Here is a 16,805-nt window from a genome sequence, read left to right as displayed (position 1 = left end):
AAATCACTTTTTGAAAACATTCTGCCAGGTGAATTTTCTCAATGAGAGAGGGAGTTTCACTTAATGCAAGGACAATAGGAAAATACTAAAAGAAGTGTGTGAAAATCGAGGGGAGTTTGCTAGTTATGAAGCTGTGATTCTAGTGGGCACAGTGAAAGGATTTGTCAGTGGGGCAAAAGGTTGGGGGTGGAGGTTGGGTCGGGTACAATAATTTAGGTGATGTTGTTTTAGAAAATCCATGATGAGAAGCTTACACATTTTTGCTGACTGATGGAAACAGAGATGGGAAAAATATATTAATTTCATCTGAAAAGTTGCTTGGGGCTTCCCTGGTGGCGCAGTGGTTGAGAATCTGCCTGCCAATGCAGGGGACACGGGTTCGAGCCCTGGTCTGGGAGGATCCCACATGCCGCGGAGCAACTCGGCCCGTGAGCCACAATTACTGAGCCTGCGCGTCTGGAGCCTGTGCTCTGCAACAAGAGAGGCCGTGATAGTGAGAGGCCCGCGCACTGCGATGAAGAGTGGCCCCCGCTTGCCGCAACTAGAGGAAGCCCTCGCACAGAAACGAAGACCCAACACAGCCATACATACATACATACATACATACATACATACATACATACATAAAAAGAATGTAAGCAGACAAGAATATCGTTAAAAAAATAAATTTAAAAAAAAATTAAAAAAAAAAGTTGCTTGAGGGAGAGTGGACACTAAGCCTACAAATTGGTGGGCATGTCTCTTTTGGCTGAAGCGATGTTGAACACAGGTGCCATATTTTCCTCTTGCTAGTATATTCACTGTTAGACCCAGAATTCAGATTCACGTTCTGAGTTGCATTGTTAATGGTGAATTCAAACACTATCAACAGCATCAGTATCAATAATAGAACATGTACTATGTGCCATGGTAATGTTCTAAGTGTATCATAAATAGTAACTTATTTAACCCTCTCAAAACACCCAGTGGATGCCTGAAGTCGTGGATAGTACTGAACCCTAACTATACTATGTTTTTTCCTATATATGCATATCTATAATAAACTCTAATTTATAAATTAGGCACAGTAACTAATTAAAAAATAGAACAATTGTAACAATATAATGTAATAAAAGTTTTGTGAATGTGGAATTTCTTTTTCCTTCCTCACAATTTCACAGATAGATTTGTTCTTACCACCGATCTTAGCAATCTCAGAAAATTTTGTTTTTCTTTTCTAAGGGTTAACTGAAGGCAAGCACTGCTATATCACGACAGTTGATCTGATAACCTAGAGGCTACTGAGTGACAAAGGGGCTGGATATGCTGCGCAAAATATGATTCATCTCCCAGGCAGAATGGAGCTGGACAAAGGAGATTTCATCACACTACTCAGAACAGCATGCAATTTAAAAAGTGTGAATCGTTTATTTCTGGAATTTTTCATTCAGTATGTTCAGACCAAAGCTGACCACAGGTAACTGAAACTGTGGAAAGTGAATCTGTGGATAAGGGCGGGACTACCGCATAACGTATTGGAAGCTTGTCTCTAAAGGGAAGTATAGAGATGGGGTGGCAACTGGACAGAGCAGAGGGTCTAAAAAAGTCAGTGTTTATTGGTTTTGCTTTGTATTAATGGGGAAGTAAGTTAGAACATGTCTGACCTACTTTCCACATTAAAATCCTGTGTTTTTTCTTTTTGTCATGGGGAAAATGTAGAGAGAAAGAGAGAGAGAGGCATTTTTTAAAGGTGTTGATTTTTATTTATGTGTGATGTTATAAAATCAATTTAGCATAACATAAACATAAACATAACAATTAAAGAGAGACAGGTGCCACACCTTACAGCAGAGAATATAAAATATGTTGGCATCTGAATAGCCTTAATTTATAAACTCTTGCTAGTGATCACTAATTATATCAGAATATTTTTTATTTATAAAATAATTTTAGTCTTATTACTAGATTCATTTAAAAGTTTCACTTGACTTCCAACTTCCAAATAAGTTATCCTAAGAGCATATTTTAGTAGTGAAATATCTGAAATTGAAACTGAGAACTTCATGGTGAATTTGAGAAGGAAGATTTCAGGAAGATTTCTATGGCAAATTGTTTACGTGCCAATAAATTCTCTAATAGACATTTTCACCAGTCTGCTAAAGTTTCACCCAAGAAAAATAGTATAAGGAATGAATTTATCTCATTTTCTTTTCCCTCTTGAAACAGTAATTATATTTTTAAAAACCTAGAATTTATACCATGTGCTTTTCTTTATACCTCAGACCCTGGAAAAGTATAAAACCTTTATTGAGAAGAAACAAGCAATCTACACATTAAGCTCTTTGCAGAATTAAACTTATACATTTGTATTTTAAAATTATGTGGATAATAAAGTAAGCATTATATATTGAGGCCCTAATAGGTGCATTACAAGGGTAATAACATGATTTTCTATGCTGAAAGATTATGACTGAAATGCTTTAAAGTATGACACAAGTTTTGGAGGAAAGAAAATCACTCTTCTTTATCACTAGTTCTATGAACCTTCCATCAACAAATCCTTCAGCAGAGTTCCTAGAGGCTCCCCTAACACTGTAGTATCACCCACAGATTTGAAGGGATGTATGTGAAGCATAATCCCTCCTCTCTGCTATGGTCTGGTTAGTGCTCATTAAACTCACTAAATAAATAAAAAATGGACAAAGAATATATATCCAGTGATTTCCAAATTAAGATATAATTTCAATTTTTCTGCTATTCACATACATTTCCACATCCAAATAAGGTTACTCCCAAAATAATGTTTTACTGCAAATTTTTTTTGTGTGAAATACTGCATCTATGGATTTTTCAGAAAGGCATTTTACCTATACCTAAAAATATTACATGAAAGTAGAGATATTTCTTTTTTTTTACCTTGTTAAAACTACTATCTTAAAATTATATCCAACCACCACGAACATGTAAGAACTGAGGTCACATTGGATTTTAAATAAATATGTACTTAAATATTTATTTCAATAGATAATATATGCACTGTGATTTCAAAAAATACAAACATTACAAGTGGGAATACAAGGAAAAATTTGTTTCTCACATTGTAGTTCTTTATTTTCCCAGAAATAACCACTATTACCAATTAATTATCTTTCCAAATAATCTGTGAAAATATAAATGAATCAATATGAATAGAGATATAGAATCTATATCTTAATAAATGTGAACAGCAGCATACTTCTATGCAAATGTATATGAATATATGTCTAATAGGCATTGTGTTGTACTTAACATAACCAAAATGTTACTTGAGGGCAGGAACTCTATTTTTTTCACCATTTAAATCGCAGTACCTAGAGCACTGCCTACTGTAAAATAAGGCCTGATGCTTTTCTTCCTTGCTCTCCTCACTTAATATATCTCAAACATCATTCAGTCCCATAGAAAATACTTTTACTTGACTACATGGCATTTCTTTGTATGAATGTACCATAGTTTAACTTACTAGTTACCTAATAATAAACATCTAGGTTGTTTATATTATTTTGCTGAGGCAAACAATACTGCAGAATATACTGACATATATATACATATAATTTTTTAGTTCGCATGTGATAATATAACTGTTGGGTAAATTCCTAGAGTAGAACTGCTGAATCGAAGATATATGTATTTTTATGTTAATATATTTTGCCAAATTATTCTCTCAAGAGATTGCTCCAATTTAAATTATCTACAACAATGTATGAGAAGGAGTGTTTTCAAAGATTCTCATCAATACAGTGTGGGTAAAATAGTGTTGTTTTCATTTTTACTTTTCTTATCATGATTGAGTTTGAGCATATTTTTAAACATTTAAAAATCAATGTATTTTCTATTGCTGAATTGTCCTTGACACATAATTTTTCCAGGAGTTCATTGATTTATGGACACTCATTATTATGAAAGTAAATAGAATAGCCCATGTGTTTTCTTTTGACTAGATTTTAGTCTTTTTCTATACAATTTTAATTTTTGCACACTCAGAACTATTACTGTTTTTCTTTATGACTGTTCAATTTACTTTTGTGTTTAGAGAGGCTATTCCATTTCAAGACCATAAAAAAGTATCAAATGTTTTCCGTTATTTCTTTTATGGCTTCATTTTTATATAATAATTGTGAGTCATCTGAAATTTATCTCCCTGTAAGAAATGATGTTAAAATACAAGGTTTTTTTTTTTTTTCCCCTGATATGGCTAGCTAATTATCCCAGTTCTACTTACTAAATAATACTTCTCTTCTAACCAATGTGGAATTATGAAATAATTAAGTTCAATATCTGGACTCTCTATTTATCTGATTTTATATATACTGTGATTACCATATAGTATTTTTTAATTTTTCATGGAGTTGGTCCCCTCCCATTATACTTGTTTATAGTTTTTTCCAACTATATTTGCAATTTTGAACTTAAATAACTTGGCTATGTCCAAAAATATCTTGTTGATATTTTACTTGGATATATTTAAATGTATTGATTAAATTAGGTATAATTAATATCACTGTAACTTTAAAACTTATTATGCAAGTATAAAGTATGCTGTTTCATGAAGTTTTCACCTCTCCATATTATCTTAACCTTTTTTCATTTTGCACTTTTCTTAAGTTTATTTTTACTTTTTATTATTTTCTTTTGCTGTTGTGAGACCATTTATTCTATTATATTTTAAGTGTTTCTTGTTTGTATATAAGGTAATTGATTTGTATAAATTAATTTTGTATTCAAAAACTTATGATATTCTCCTATTATCAGTTTTTCAGTTGATTCATATAGTTTCCTTTTACCTTCTTTTAAAATATTTTAAAAAGATATTTTAAAAATATATTTTAGAAGATGGGTTGAATTTCATTACCTTTATGGCATACATACATACATTTTAATTGTAGTATAGTCAATTATATAAATATTTCTTCTCTTTTTGACAGTTCTTTTCATGTCCATTTGCACTTTACTTAATGCCTATTAATTTTCAAACATTTCTCAAAATATTACACAGGATGACTCAATTAATAGGTCACAAATTTATAAATTTAGTTAATTATTTAACTCCAAACATTTGAATATTGATTACAAGCTTAATTACACTCCTTATAACTGTCATATATATATAATTTTCTTAAATGCCTTAAACACTTTAAAATGCAGATAAAATCATCATAAACTATAATAATGCTTATAAACAAAAAGATACAAAATTGCTAATACCATGGGATTAAATTAATTTTATTTTCTCTGTTTTTATTCTTCCTCTTATTTTTTTCTTACAGTTACAATTCTACTTACCTAACCTAGAGAGTTGAGGTTACCTCTGCAGAGTAGCTGAGTTAGCACATAAAAAGTGGTGAATGGTACATGATGAGGGACACAAGACTAATCTGTGCCTTCCATGGTGATACTCTAGTGTGGTATCTAGTTGGACAGTCCTTTTTGATAACCTAATTAAGAACTGTCTAAATATTTGAATTTATTAACCAAACATATACTCATTTTTGTGACCATACTCATTATTTCTGCTGGGATTTGATTAGAAGCAAGTAAATGTAGACTTTTATCAATTCCTTTTACCAAAGCTAGATATCTTTTTCTTCTGATCAACCAATAAGACCCATGATATTGACTAATTTATGATTTTGTTATTGACACATCTATAATAAAATGCTTCTAATGTTGCATCATTTAGTATGATGCTTTCTGTAGGCTTTTCTTAGATATCTTTTATGAAATTAAGAAAATCCCCTCTATTCTTACTTTGCTAAGGATTTATACAATAAAAATTTCTCCATGATTTCAAAAATTTTTTTGAACCTACTGGTTTTTGTTTTAGTTATGTGTTTTTATTTCATGAATATTTGTTCTATTTTATAGATGTTATTTCTTCAGTTACCATTTTAAATTCTAAACATACTTATTCTGGAGATTCTTTCAGATGCTCAATTTTTTTTCATCCCTTCTAGAATGAATTCATGTTTTTATGATTGGTTTTTATCTGTTCTTCTATAAGATTTACTCATGTTTAGAATTATGTTGGCATGTTCATCTCAAGAAGCATGAGTTTAGCTTTTCTCTGTCCTAGTTAAAATCGCATTTTGCTGAGTAAAAAAGAAAACAGTAGCTCAAACAAATGAAGGATTGTTTTTCTCACATAACAAGATGTACAGAGGCAAGAAACCATGGCTGTTATAAAGCCCAAGATGACATCAAGAAAGCTGGTTCTGTCTTCATGCTTTGTCATCCATAACGTGTGGTTTCATTCTTACAGTTTTAATACAACAGCTGCAACTCCAGATATCATGTTATTTTTTCAGGCAGAAATAACAGGAATGGCCCAAGGATTTTCTTCAAATAAAATTATGTTTGGACCAAGAAACCCTCACCCAAAACTAACACTTTCATCTCAATGACTAGAAGGTGTCCTAATCTAACTTTAAAGAAGGCTGAGAATTCAAATATGTTTAAATATGTAACTTGTAATAGTAAAGAAAACTATGGAGGAAAGTTTTGGAGTGGCTGTTTAAGAATCCAGTTTATAATGTCATTCTCTCTTCTCTCTGATTCCTTGTTTCACTAAGACTGGATTCATTGCCTTACCACACCTGAAACATTGTTCTTTCCGATTACTCTATTGTAGCCATCTAGGCCTATTTCTAGACCCAGAGTTCAGTAAGCTTGTGACTTCAGCTCTCTTTACCACTGATCTTTTCTGTTTTTGCTCTGCGAGATTTTTATATTGGGGTGACATGGCACTATCATTTATAATTTTATCTTTTACATTTTACGTATTATTTTAATGGATTTAGAGTGATGAGAGGGGTTATTGAAACATGTCCTTATAGTATTATCTTGACTAGAAGCACGCATCATTTTTACTTTGAGATAATTTCATCTTACATAACACTTGCAAAACCAGTATACTCTTTATCCAGCTTTCTCTTATGCTATTATCATATATAACCATAGAGCAATTGTCATAAATAAGAAATTAACTTTGAAGCAATACCATTAAACTACACAATTTGCTTAGAGTTCACCTTTTTCTCACTAATGACTTTTTCTCTGTTCCAGGATTCACTTCAGGATCCCACATTACATTGTCGTATCTCCTTAGTCGTCTCCAAACTTTAACAGTTCTTCTGTCTTTCCTTGTCTTTGACAAGGATACTTGTCAGTTATTTTGTAGGATGGCTCTCTAACTGGGCTTGTCTGGTATTTTCTCACTTTTAGATTGGAGACATATGTTATTGGGAAGAAGACCACAGAGGCGATGTGCTCTCCTTGGTGCATCATTCAAGACACACAATGTCCATGAATATTATACTACTGGTCATGTTAACTTTATTCCCATGGTTAAAGTGGTGTCTGCCAGGATTCTACACTGTAAAGTGACTATCTTCCTCTTAGCAATTACTGAATATTTGGGGAGAGATACTTTGAAATTATGCAAAGAACCTGTTTCTCTTTAACTCTTGTTCCCTCATTTTAACATCTATAAATGGATCTTGCCTGCAGCAATTATTACTATGGTTCTGGTGATTTCCTATTTCCCTTATTCTACCTACATTTATTAATTGGAATTCTTCTGTCAGGAAGAGAGCTGCCCCTACTCACTAGGTGTTTATTCAGTTACTTAAATATGTATTGATTCTTCTTGTTTAATTTGAGGTATAACCCAAGACCAGAGTTATTTCTTCTGCCACACAAGTTGTTTTGCTTGTAGCCATTGCAAGCTGTTCCATATGGGATCCTGTGCCCCATATTCTCTTTTCTTTTTCTTTTTTTAGCACTTTCTTGCTTCCTGAAACTAAAAAATGCTCCAGTTTCATTTTTTACTTTTCCTGCCTCAGTTCTGGAGTCCTTCTAGCTATCCAAAAAGCCTTGTATACTTTCACTGGAGAAAGATTATTTAAAAACCAGTTCTGGGTGCTAGGTACTGTGATTGTTACTTGGGTAGATATCACTGCTTTTATTGCCTCTTAGTGGACAAAGCTAGAAAACATATATCTGTACCAATGTATGCACACACTCACACACATGCACACATCTGTAGTTATCACCTATCTCCATATCTATCTGTATACATAACTTTTTTAAAGGGCCCATATTAATAGCTCTTATTCCAACCCAGCACCGCAGAGTTTATTCTAGCCTTCTCCCTTTCCTGTTTGTAACTTCCTTCTCAGACCATGCAAAACCTGGCTCTCATTATCTACTTATTGGTTTAATCTTAGTATAAAGTCCTTTCAAAATTCCCAACACATATTCCTGTAAGAAATGCATTTACCAGAATACAATATTTGTGTGCAGTGCCCAGTACACTTAGTGTATCCATTCAAAATAATTCCACAGTTACTTAAGTCAGCTTCCTTATTCCCCATGCCCTTCAGTGTGATTATGTGATTCATTTGTAATATAGTTAGATTTATTTGTCACAATCAGTATTCCACCACCACCCTCATGTCATGGCAGTTTGTTTGTTTCTTTTGAAGTTTATTCAGTACAATTCACTCTTTATGATGTAAAGTTCTATAGAGTCTTAACAATGGCATAGAATTAAGTATCCAAAACCACAGTTTCATACAGAACAGTTCCAATGTCCCTACAATTCTTTCCCTTTGTAGGAAACCACTGCCCCAACTCTTATCCCCTGGCAACCCTTGGTCTATTTTCCATCTCTATAATTTTGGCCTTTTCCAGAGTGTCAGCTAAATGAAATCATAAAATAGTAGCCCGTTGGGTCTGGCAAAATGCATTTAAAATTTATCCATATTGTTGTAATAATCAATAGTTTATTCCTTCATATTCTTTAAAATGTGGCACTAACCACATTCCAAGTGCTCCGTAGCCACATGTAGCTAATGGCCACTTGTATTGGAAAGCACAGTTCTAGACATTTAAAACACAGTTCCTTCCACGTCCTGGCTATTGTAAATACAGCTGCAATGAACATTGTGGTACATGAATTTTTTGAATTATGGTTTTCTGGGACAAAGTGAGAGAGTGGCATGGACATATATACACTACCAAATGTAAAACTGATAGCTAGTGGGAAGCAGCCACATAACACAGGGAGATCAGCTCGGTGCTTTGTGACCACCTAGAGGGGTGGGATAGGGAGGGTGGAAGGGAGAAAGACACAAGAGGGAAGAGATATGGGGATATATGTATATGTATAGCTGATTCACTTTGTTACAAAGCAGAAACTAACACACCATTGTAAAGCAATTATACTCCAATAAAGATGTTAAAAAAAACAAAAAAGCATAAAACAGTTCCTTGACAGTTGAGTAAACCATAGTATTAGACTAATAAGCCTTGCTCTGGATCTCCATTTCTTCTTCAGTGCAATTGAGATCATAATACTGTTCAAATTTTGTAAAAATATTATGCAGCTCTAGGGGAGATGGCACATTGGGGGTGTTAATAATAATGTTTATCTTTTAAAATCTCTAAACAATCTTTTAGAAATTCTTCAGATAATTTTTCATACTCGAGATAGTGCTATGAGCTTCTCAGAATTACAGATTTATAGTAAATATATTTAAGTATTAGAAAAGTGATCAATTTTGAAAGTATAAAATATAATCCCCAGTGAAGGGAAAATTTTTTCCCCAAAACAAGTGGTTTTGTACTTATTATAATTACTGAAAATGAAGAGTAAATAAATAAAAAGTTTTTCCTCTAATGAACATTCAAGATAATTGCAAACTGCTCAAAGAGTTGAAGCCTAATTTAAAGTTTAGCCATGAATAAGAGTATCAAATACAATATACTTCATATTATGGATCTCAATACTTTCTTTCTAGTATGAATAATATGGTATGGTCTCAACCTTTAAAATAATCATTTCCAATTTATTATATATATATTACATCTTATACTTTTTGGTTGACTAAGTGTGTAGTTATATTTCAACTCATTTTCATATTCTAAAGTACTGCAATTAACACCTCTTAGTGAAAAATTCTAACACTTCAGTGTTACCTTTTCAAACACTTCTCACTTTGTAGTGTAAGCCTGGCACAAATCTCAGAATGTAATTCTGACACACCATTTTTCTCATTGTAGGAGTTAATACAAGCTTTAGGAAAGTTATTTTCTATAAGCAACAGAAATCAATCTCTGTACATCCCCCATACTTTCTATCTAGAACCAAATATTCATTTAAATATTTATTAGCAAGTCATTTACTGATGGCTAGACACTATACAGTACAATGTAAAGAGTGAAGGAAATATGTTGAAAAGGTTTAGATGTTAGGGCATTTACAACCTCGTTGGTGAAATGGAAAAGTAAATTAATTAATTGGAGGAATCTATGTGTAAATATAATCAAAGAAACCCAGGTCGGATGCATAGGAATGCAAAGGAAAAAGAATCACTTGGTCTAAGGTACAAGCAGGGGTGTTGATAGATTGTTAACAGAGCTGAACTCAGGTAATGGATAGGATATTGATGTAGTTGGATGTGGATGCCGTGTGTTCTAAATGGGGCCAAGCAGCACGAGCAAGGTCTGAGAGGCAGAAAAATACTGGGCATATTTGAGAAATTGCAAGAGGCAAAGATTACATGGAGTTAAAGTGCATTATAGACATAGTATGTTTTGAAAATAGTAGATGGTGAAAGAGATTTGATACAGACAAAATTATGGAGGACCTTATATAGCAGGCTGAAAAGTCTGGACTTTTTCCAATGAGCAATAGGCAGCCTTGACCCGCATGGCCATGGTCAAAATGGAATATAGATTTAACACACAGAAGAAAGACTGCTAAGGAGTATTGTAAGTGATGTTTGAATAAGGACCTTCGGTCATTATTATCCTAAAACATCAAAAAATGTTTAAGTTATGTTACTAAACTATAATTGTTAAAGCATAAAGTAGATCTATAATGTAAAAGAAAAAAAGAAGAATTTCAACAAAGTAGTCATAAAGGTAGTTGTGATACTATTTATTTCAGGATTACTGTGTGACTGATGCTCCCCTTATATCATCTCTCTTAGTTGAGGGAACAGATTTTCAGAGTGATTAAATGACTTGTAAAGCTGTGCAGCTAGTGACAGAGCCTGAGCCTGAGAGTGAGCCCAGGAGTGTAGAACACATGATCACTATCCCTGAACGTTAAAGTGAACTTTTACTTTTCAACCTGGAGGAGAAACAAATATTTAGACCTGAGAGATATATAATCCAGTTCCATTTTTTTTCTGGAATGAGTTTAAGGCACCGGGAGTTTAGATGGTGTTCCAGAGATTGCAGTTTCCTTGGACAGTGACTTGGGTAAAATGTACACTTGATGTTATATAAGTGAATGAATCAAGAAATGACTCTAGTTCCAACTTCATGTTTTTGTTTTTTGAAGCACCTCATATTTTTGATGACTTTAAATAATGCAAAAATAAATGGTGGTTTACACGGCTCTTATTAAATGCATGCAGGATTAGTTAATATGATGTTAGTAACTATGTAATTATGACAAGTGTTTAGAATACTTTGGAACAAAAGCATGAAGAAAGGAAGTCACATACCATGTGATTAAGTGGAGATGATCAGATTTAGCTCTAATTTGTGATTTAAGGACATTATATGCCAAAATATACAAGAATTTTAGGAAACATACACTTTAACTCTTTTGCTTCAAAGATGTATAAACTAAGATTATTAGAGGCTAACTTTCTTGCCAAGGATCTTATAGTTTGATAGTGTGAAAACAAGTCCAGTGTCTTGTTTAGGAAATTTACCAATTCACTGGTTCTTTCTGTGCGTGTTGAGGGGACAGGGAGGGGACGAGGCTGTGGTTGTTGAGGAAGGACTGGAAAAGTAAATGATATTTGACATTGAATTATAACAGAAGACAGATTGATGAGTTTCCTAGAGAAAGGAAGAAGCCAATGAAAGAAGTTTAAAGCTGAGGGTTTTCTTTTTTTTCCTCAAGTTTCTATTTGACAAATAATTTATATAGATTGTTCCAGATTAGGAGAAAAAGAAAAAAGAGGAAGATGAGGAAGAAGAGATGTAGGAGGAGAGAGAAAAGAAGAAAAAGGGGGAAATAACACTTTATTGCAATAAAATTCAGTAACCCGAAAATTGCTTTTGAAGAAAAATAGCCAATCCAGCTGGCACAAAAGCAAAACTTAATCGAGAGCGCTAATAAGTGAGAGGGACACAGAGAATCTTGTCCGCCAGCCTCTCTCAATTTCCACTCTCATGAAATGCTCCCCTGGTTTCTTTCCTGCACCTCCAGACACCCAACTTCCCATCTTTATCCTTAGTGATTCATTTCCTTCATCTATAGTAAGCCAAAATTAGGCAAAATATTATGTTAAAAGTTAATGAAACAAATTTTAAAGCCACTTATAAGTTTAAATATAACACAATTAAGAAAAAATATCTGTTTAACCTCCACTGGTTCATCCTTTCAAGTTTTCTTTAAACTATAAGGTAAAACTCAATACTTGACGCTAAGGTTGAACAACTATTACTACCGCTCATATTGTAAACGGAGGGGGGAATCTATCAAGTATTTTCTTTATGACGTATGCTGTCTTTACTTCAGAGACAAATGGAGTCTTAATAATGTCATTAGTGCTAGTGTGTTTGACCAAACCAGAGGATTCACAGGGGTAAGCACAGTGAAAGTGCTGTAAAACCAGCCAACAGCACAGACTTGTCAAAGTATCTGACAAATAAAATGGGTTCCTCAATCATTATGAAGTTTGAGTGGAGTTCCTCAGGTAGAGATAATCTTTTCTGAAAAGGACTTTAACCACAGAAGAGGCAGTAGCCTGTCTGCAAGGGAAGGCTTCAGTCCAACGTGAAAACATGCATACCATGGCTGAAGCATATTTATATCCTCCATGAGATGGAGAAAGTTGTATGAAATCTATTTGCCAGAATTTGAGTGGTCCATTAGGCAGTTTAAAATGTCTGGGAGCAATACAAACAGACTTTCCTGGTTTGTATTTCAGACAGTGGGACAGTGAGATAGGCACTTTTTGTGGCCTTATTAATGTTTCCCACCAATATTGATTTATGAAGGCTATCATTTTGTCAGTAAACCAATGGTTTAATGCACGTACAGTGGTAAGAAGTGGGAATTTTAGAGTCTCCAGTAGGACTGGGTCGTTATTTCGTCCAAACCAGAACTTTCTTTTTTATCAAACCAACAATTGTTGAATTTCCAATCTTGTTTTTCCTTTTCTGAGGCCCATTGTTGGGCTTCTCTAGCACGTTTTTATAAGTTATCATTTGGGGAAATATCCCTTTGTACTATGACAGAGTTTTGGCTGTTGTTGGTTCCTTTAGGGACAACATTCCTTATGGAAATATCAGCAAGGTGATCTCCCTTAGCTTCCAGACAGTCAAGTTTAGAATGCTCCAAAATCTTAATAATAGCTAACACAGCAAGTAAAAGTATTGCATCCAGTAACTCCTGGACATAGGAGCATTTTTAATTTTATTTCCACTGGAAGTAAGGAAGCTACGTTGTTTCCACAATATTCCGAAGTCATCAGCTTCTCTGAAAGCATGTCTACTATCAGCATAAATATTGGCACCTTTGTCCTTGGCTAAAGTGCAAGTCTGTGTAAAAGTGTATAATTCAGAGTATTGGGCAGAAGTAGCCATATGTAAAGATGCTGCCTCAATGACATCAAAAGGAGTTGCAATAGCATTTGCAGCACAATATTTGCCATTGTCATTTGCCATATTTGCTTTTAAATTAAAGCCATCAGTGAACGATGAGAAGTCAGAATTGCCCAAAGAAATTTCCTGCAGGTCATCATGAGGAATCAGGAAGTAATCCATCAGCATTAAGCAGTTGTGAAGGACTTCATTGGTGACAGAGGGGAGAAGAGTAGCAGGATTAAGATTATTAGAGTGGAAAAGAGTTATGTGAGGAGCAGTTAACAAAAGGACTTCATAGGAGGTGAGGTGGCTGACTGAGAAATGTTGAGTGTGGTGAGAATTCAGGAGGGTTTCTACTGCCTGAGGTACAAAAATGGATAAAGGGCTCCCACAACCATTCCCAGTGACCTTAACCAAAAAGGCAGTGGCCATAATGACTCTAAGGCAAGGAGGGCATGCTTGTGCCACAAGGCCCAGTTGCTGGCTAGAATACCCTCTGGGTTACTGATGGTCTCATGTTTTTGAGTGAGTCTCCCAAAGTTATTCCCTTCCTTTTCATATACGGAAAGGAAAATGGGAATCTGATCGTTGGGATGACCAATGGTGGGTGGGTTCATCAGACTCTCCTTAAGGCCTTGGAAGCTATGTCGTCCAGGTCTTCCCATAAAAATTGGGTCAGGGTTGTTATCGTTTAGTGAAATGTACCAAGGTTTGCCCCAAAGAGAGAAATTTGGAATCTAATTTCAGCAATAACCAACTAGTCGAGAAAACCTTGCAGTTGGTGCTTAATTTTGGGTTTTGGAAAACTTACGACAACATGAATTCTATCTGGATCTAGATGTAGCCCTTGTTCTGATATCAGATGCCCTAAATATCAAAACTGGGTTTGATCAGACTGTAATTTTTCCTTGGTGACTTTATGTCCCTTTAAGGATAAAAGCTTTAGCAAATGGATGCTGTCTTTCTGTGAGGAGACTTGAGAAGAAGAGAGCAAAGAAACAAATCATCCACATATTGCAACCAAGTAGAAGCCCTAGGGAAAATGTTAACATCCAGATAAGGCTTCAGGATTTGTGAAAAATAAGAGGACTCTCAGTAAAATACTGAGGCATTACTGTCCAGGTGAATTGTAGATACTGACTAGCTTCACCAACTGAAATACAGTAGTAAAGAGTGTGCTGCATAAATCAATTATAGTAAAGAATTTACTTCCTGTCAGAATGGATGTTAGTGACATATGGGGCTTAGGAAAAAGACAGTGTCAAGGGATAACAATGTTTATTGCTTGAAAGTCCTAGACAAACCTTCACCCTCAGCCCTTGGGGTTTTTCCCACCAGCAAAATAGGAGTATTACAGAGACAAGTACAAGGGATAATGAGTCCTTGAACTTGTAATCTTCTCCTATGGGCTTTATACTTTGCAGAGATTTTTTTTGTGTGTATAGGGTGTTGATTAATTCTGGGGAGAGATTTTGAGGGAGTTATTTGAATCTTGACAGGAGGTGCACTGTAAATTTTGTTAACCTCAGTTGGAGATTTTGCCTATAAGAAAAGTGGTAGCTGATTCAATAAAGACAAAGCAAATCTGTGAGGTTGAATATAAAAACAGACAATGGCCAGACCACATATAAGACAGAACTCTGGCTTACAACCTGAAAGAAGTAGCTCAGGAAACCAACCCTTTGTCTGCAGTAACTGGTCCAGGAAGTGAGCCTGCTGTCTATGACCACTCTCTCTAGTAACAATCCAGGAAATCAAACAATAACCCCTGTGACGATTGGCCCAAAATGGCCAGGACATGATTAGTAACTGATAGTTTCCCTAATTTTTGTCCCCATTTCCAACTTAGGACCAATCAGAGAGAGACAAATATGTTCTCCTAACCAATCACATATGATGTCCTTCCTCCAGTTAGCTTGCCTACAGCTTCCCCATGCCAACAGCTTCCAATCAAGGCATACCTGAAGCCTTCCCTTTTTTCCTGCTATAAAGCTTTTCCACTCCACTGCCTGCCTGTGAGTTTTTGCCAAATACAAGTAATGGTGGCTGACTCCTTTGCAATAGCAAGCTCTGAATAGATAGCCTTTGCTCGTTTTCATTTGGTTAGTCTTTGTTTATTTCTACAATACTTCTGAACACAGATGTATAATTATAAGTCAGTTTTAGAAAACTGAATTCAGCAGGGTATGATAATAACACATGATGACCAAGTAACATATATGGAGATAGCGTAAGGATGGGTTAATATCAAGCCAGGGCAAAGAGTGTATGTTTGGAATACACATATAAAAATTTCTACAAATTAATAAAAAATAAAGCACTCAATAGAATGGTGAGCAAAGCTTTTGAAGGCAAGACACAAAAGAGGAAAGCTAGGAGGTCAATAAACATGGAAAGATGTTTAAGGTAACTAGCAATAAGAGAGGTAAAAATTTAAAGCACAGTAAAAGGAGATCATTTTATTTGTATGAACCATATTATTAGTATAAGCCAGGAATCAAAAAGTCTGAAAATTATTTAATGCTGATGGGGCTACAATGCAGTAGGAGCTTCATACATTATTTGTGTGCATGTATATTGATATAAATACTTTGAGTAGTAATTTGGCAATATCCAACAAATTTTAAAATACTTTCATGATATAATCCTATACTGCTCAATGGGGCTATTGAGTTATTGAAATGTGGCTAGTCTGAATTGTAATGTGCTCTAAGTGTTAAAGTCAACAGATTTTGAAAAGCAAATATATATATATATGTATATATATATATACACACATACCTATATACATATATATAAATATATATATCACTAATATTTGTTATATTAATTTAAAGTTTCTCAAACTTAACACTATTAACATTTTAGACTGGATAATTCTTCGTTGGGGGCTATTCTTTGCATTGTATATTTAGCAGCTTCCCTGGCCTCTACCTAGTCATGACCTAGAACATCTAAAACATCTTTCCAGTGATAACCATCAAAAACATCTGCAGGACTTCCCTGGTGGTGCAGTGGTTAAAAATCCACCTGTCAATGCAGGGGACACGGATTCAAACCCTGGTCCGGGAAAATCCCACATGCCACAGAGCAACTAAGCCCATGCACCGCAACTACTGAGCCTGCGCTCTAGAGTCTGCAAGCCACAACTACTGAGCCCACATGCCACAACT

Source organism: Eubalaena glacialis, chromosome 6 (assembly GCF_028564815.1).
Source record: "Eubalaena glacialis isolate mEubGla1 chromosome 6, mEubGla1.1.hap2.+ XY, whole genome shotgun sequence".
In the NCBI taxonomy this organism is placed as follows: Eukaryota; Metazoa; Chordata; class Mammalia; order Artiodactyla; family Balaenidae; genus Eubalaena; species Eubalaena glacialis.
Note: the sequence above shows the minus strand (reverse complement) of the source record.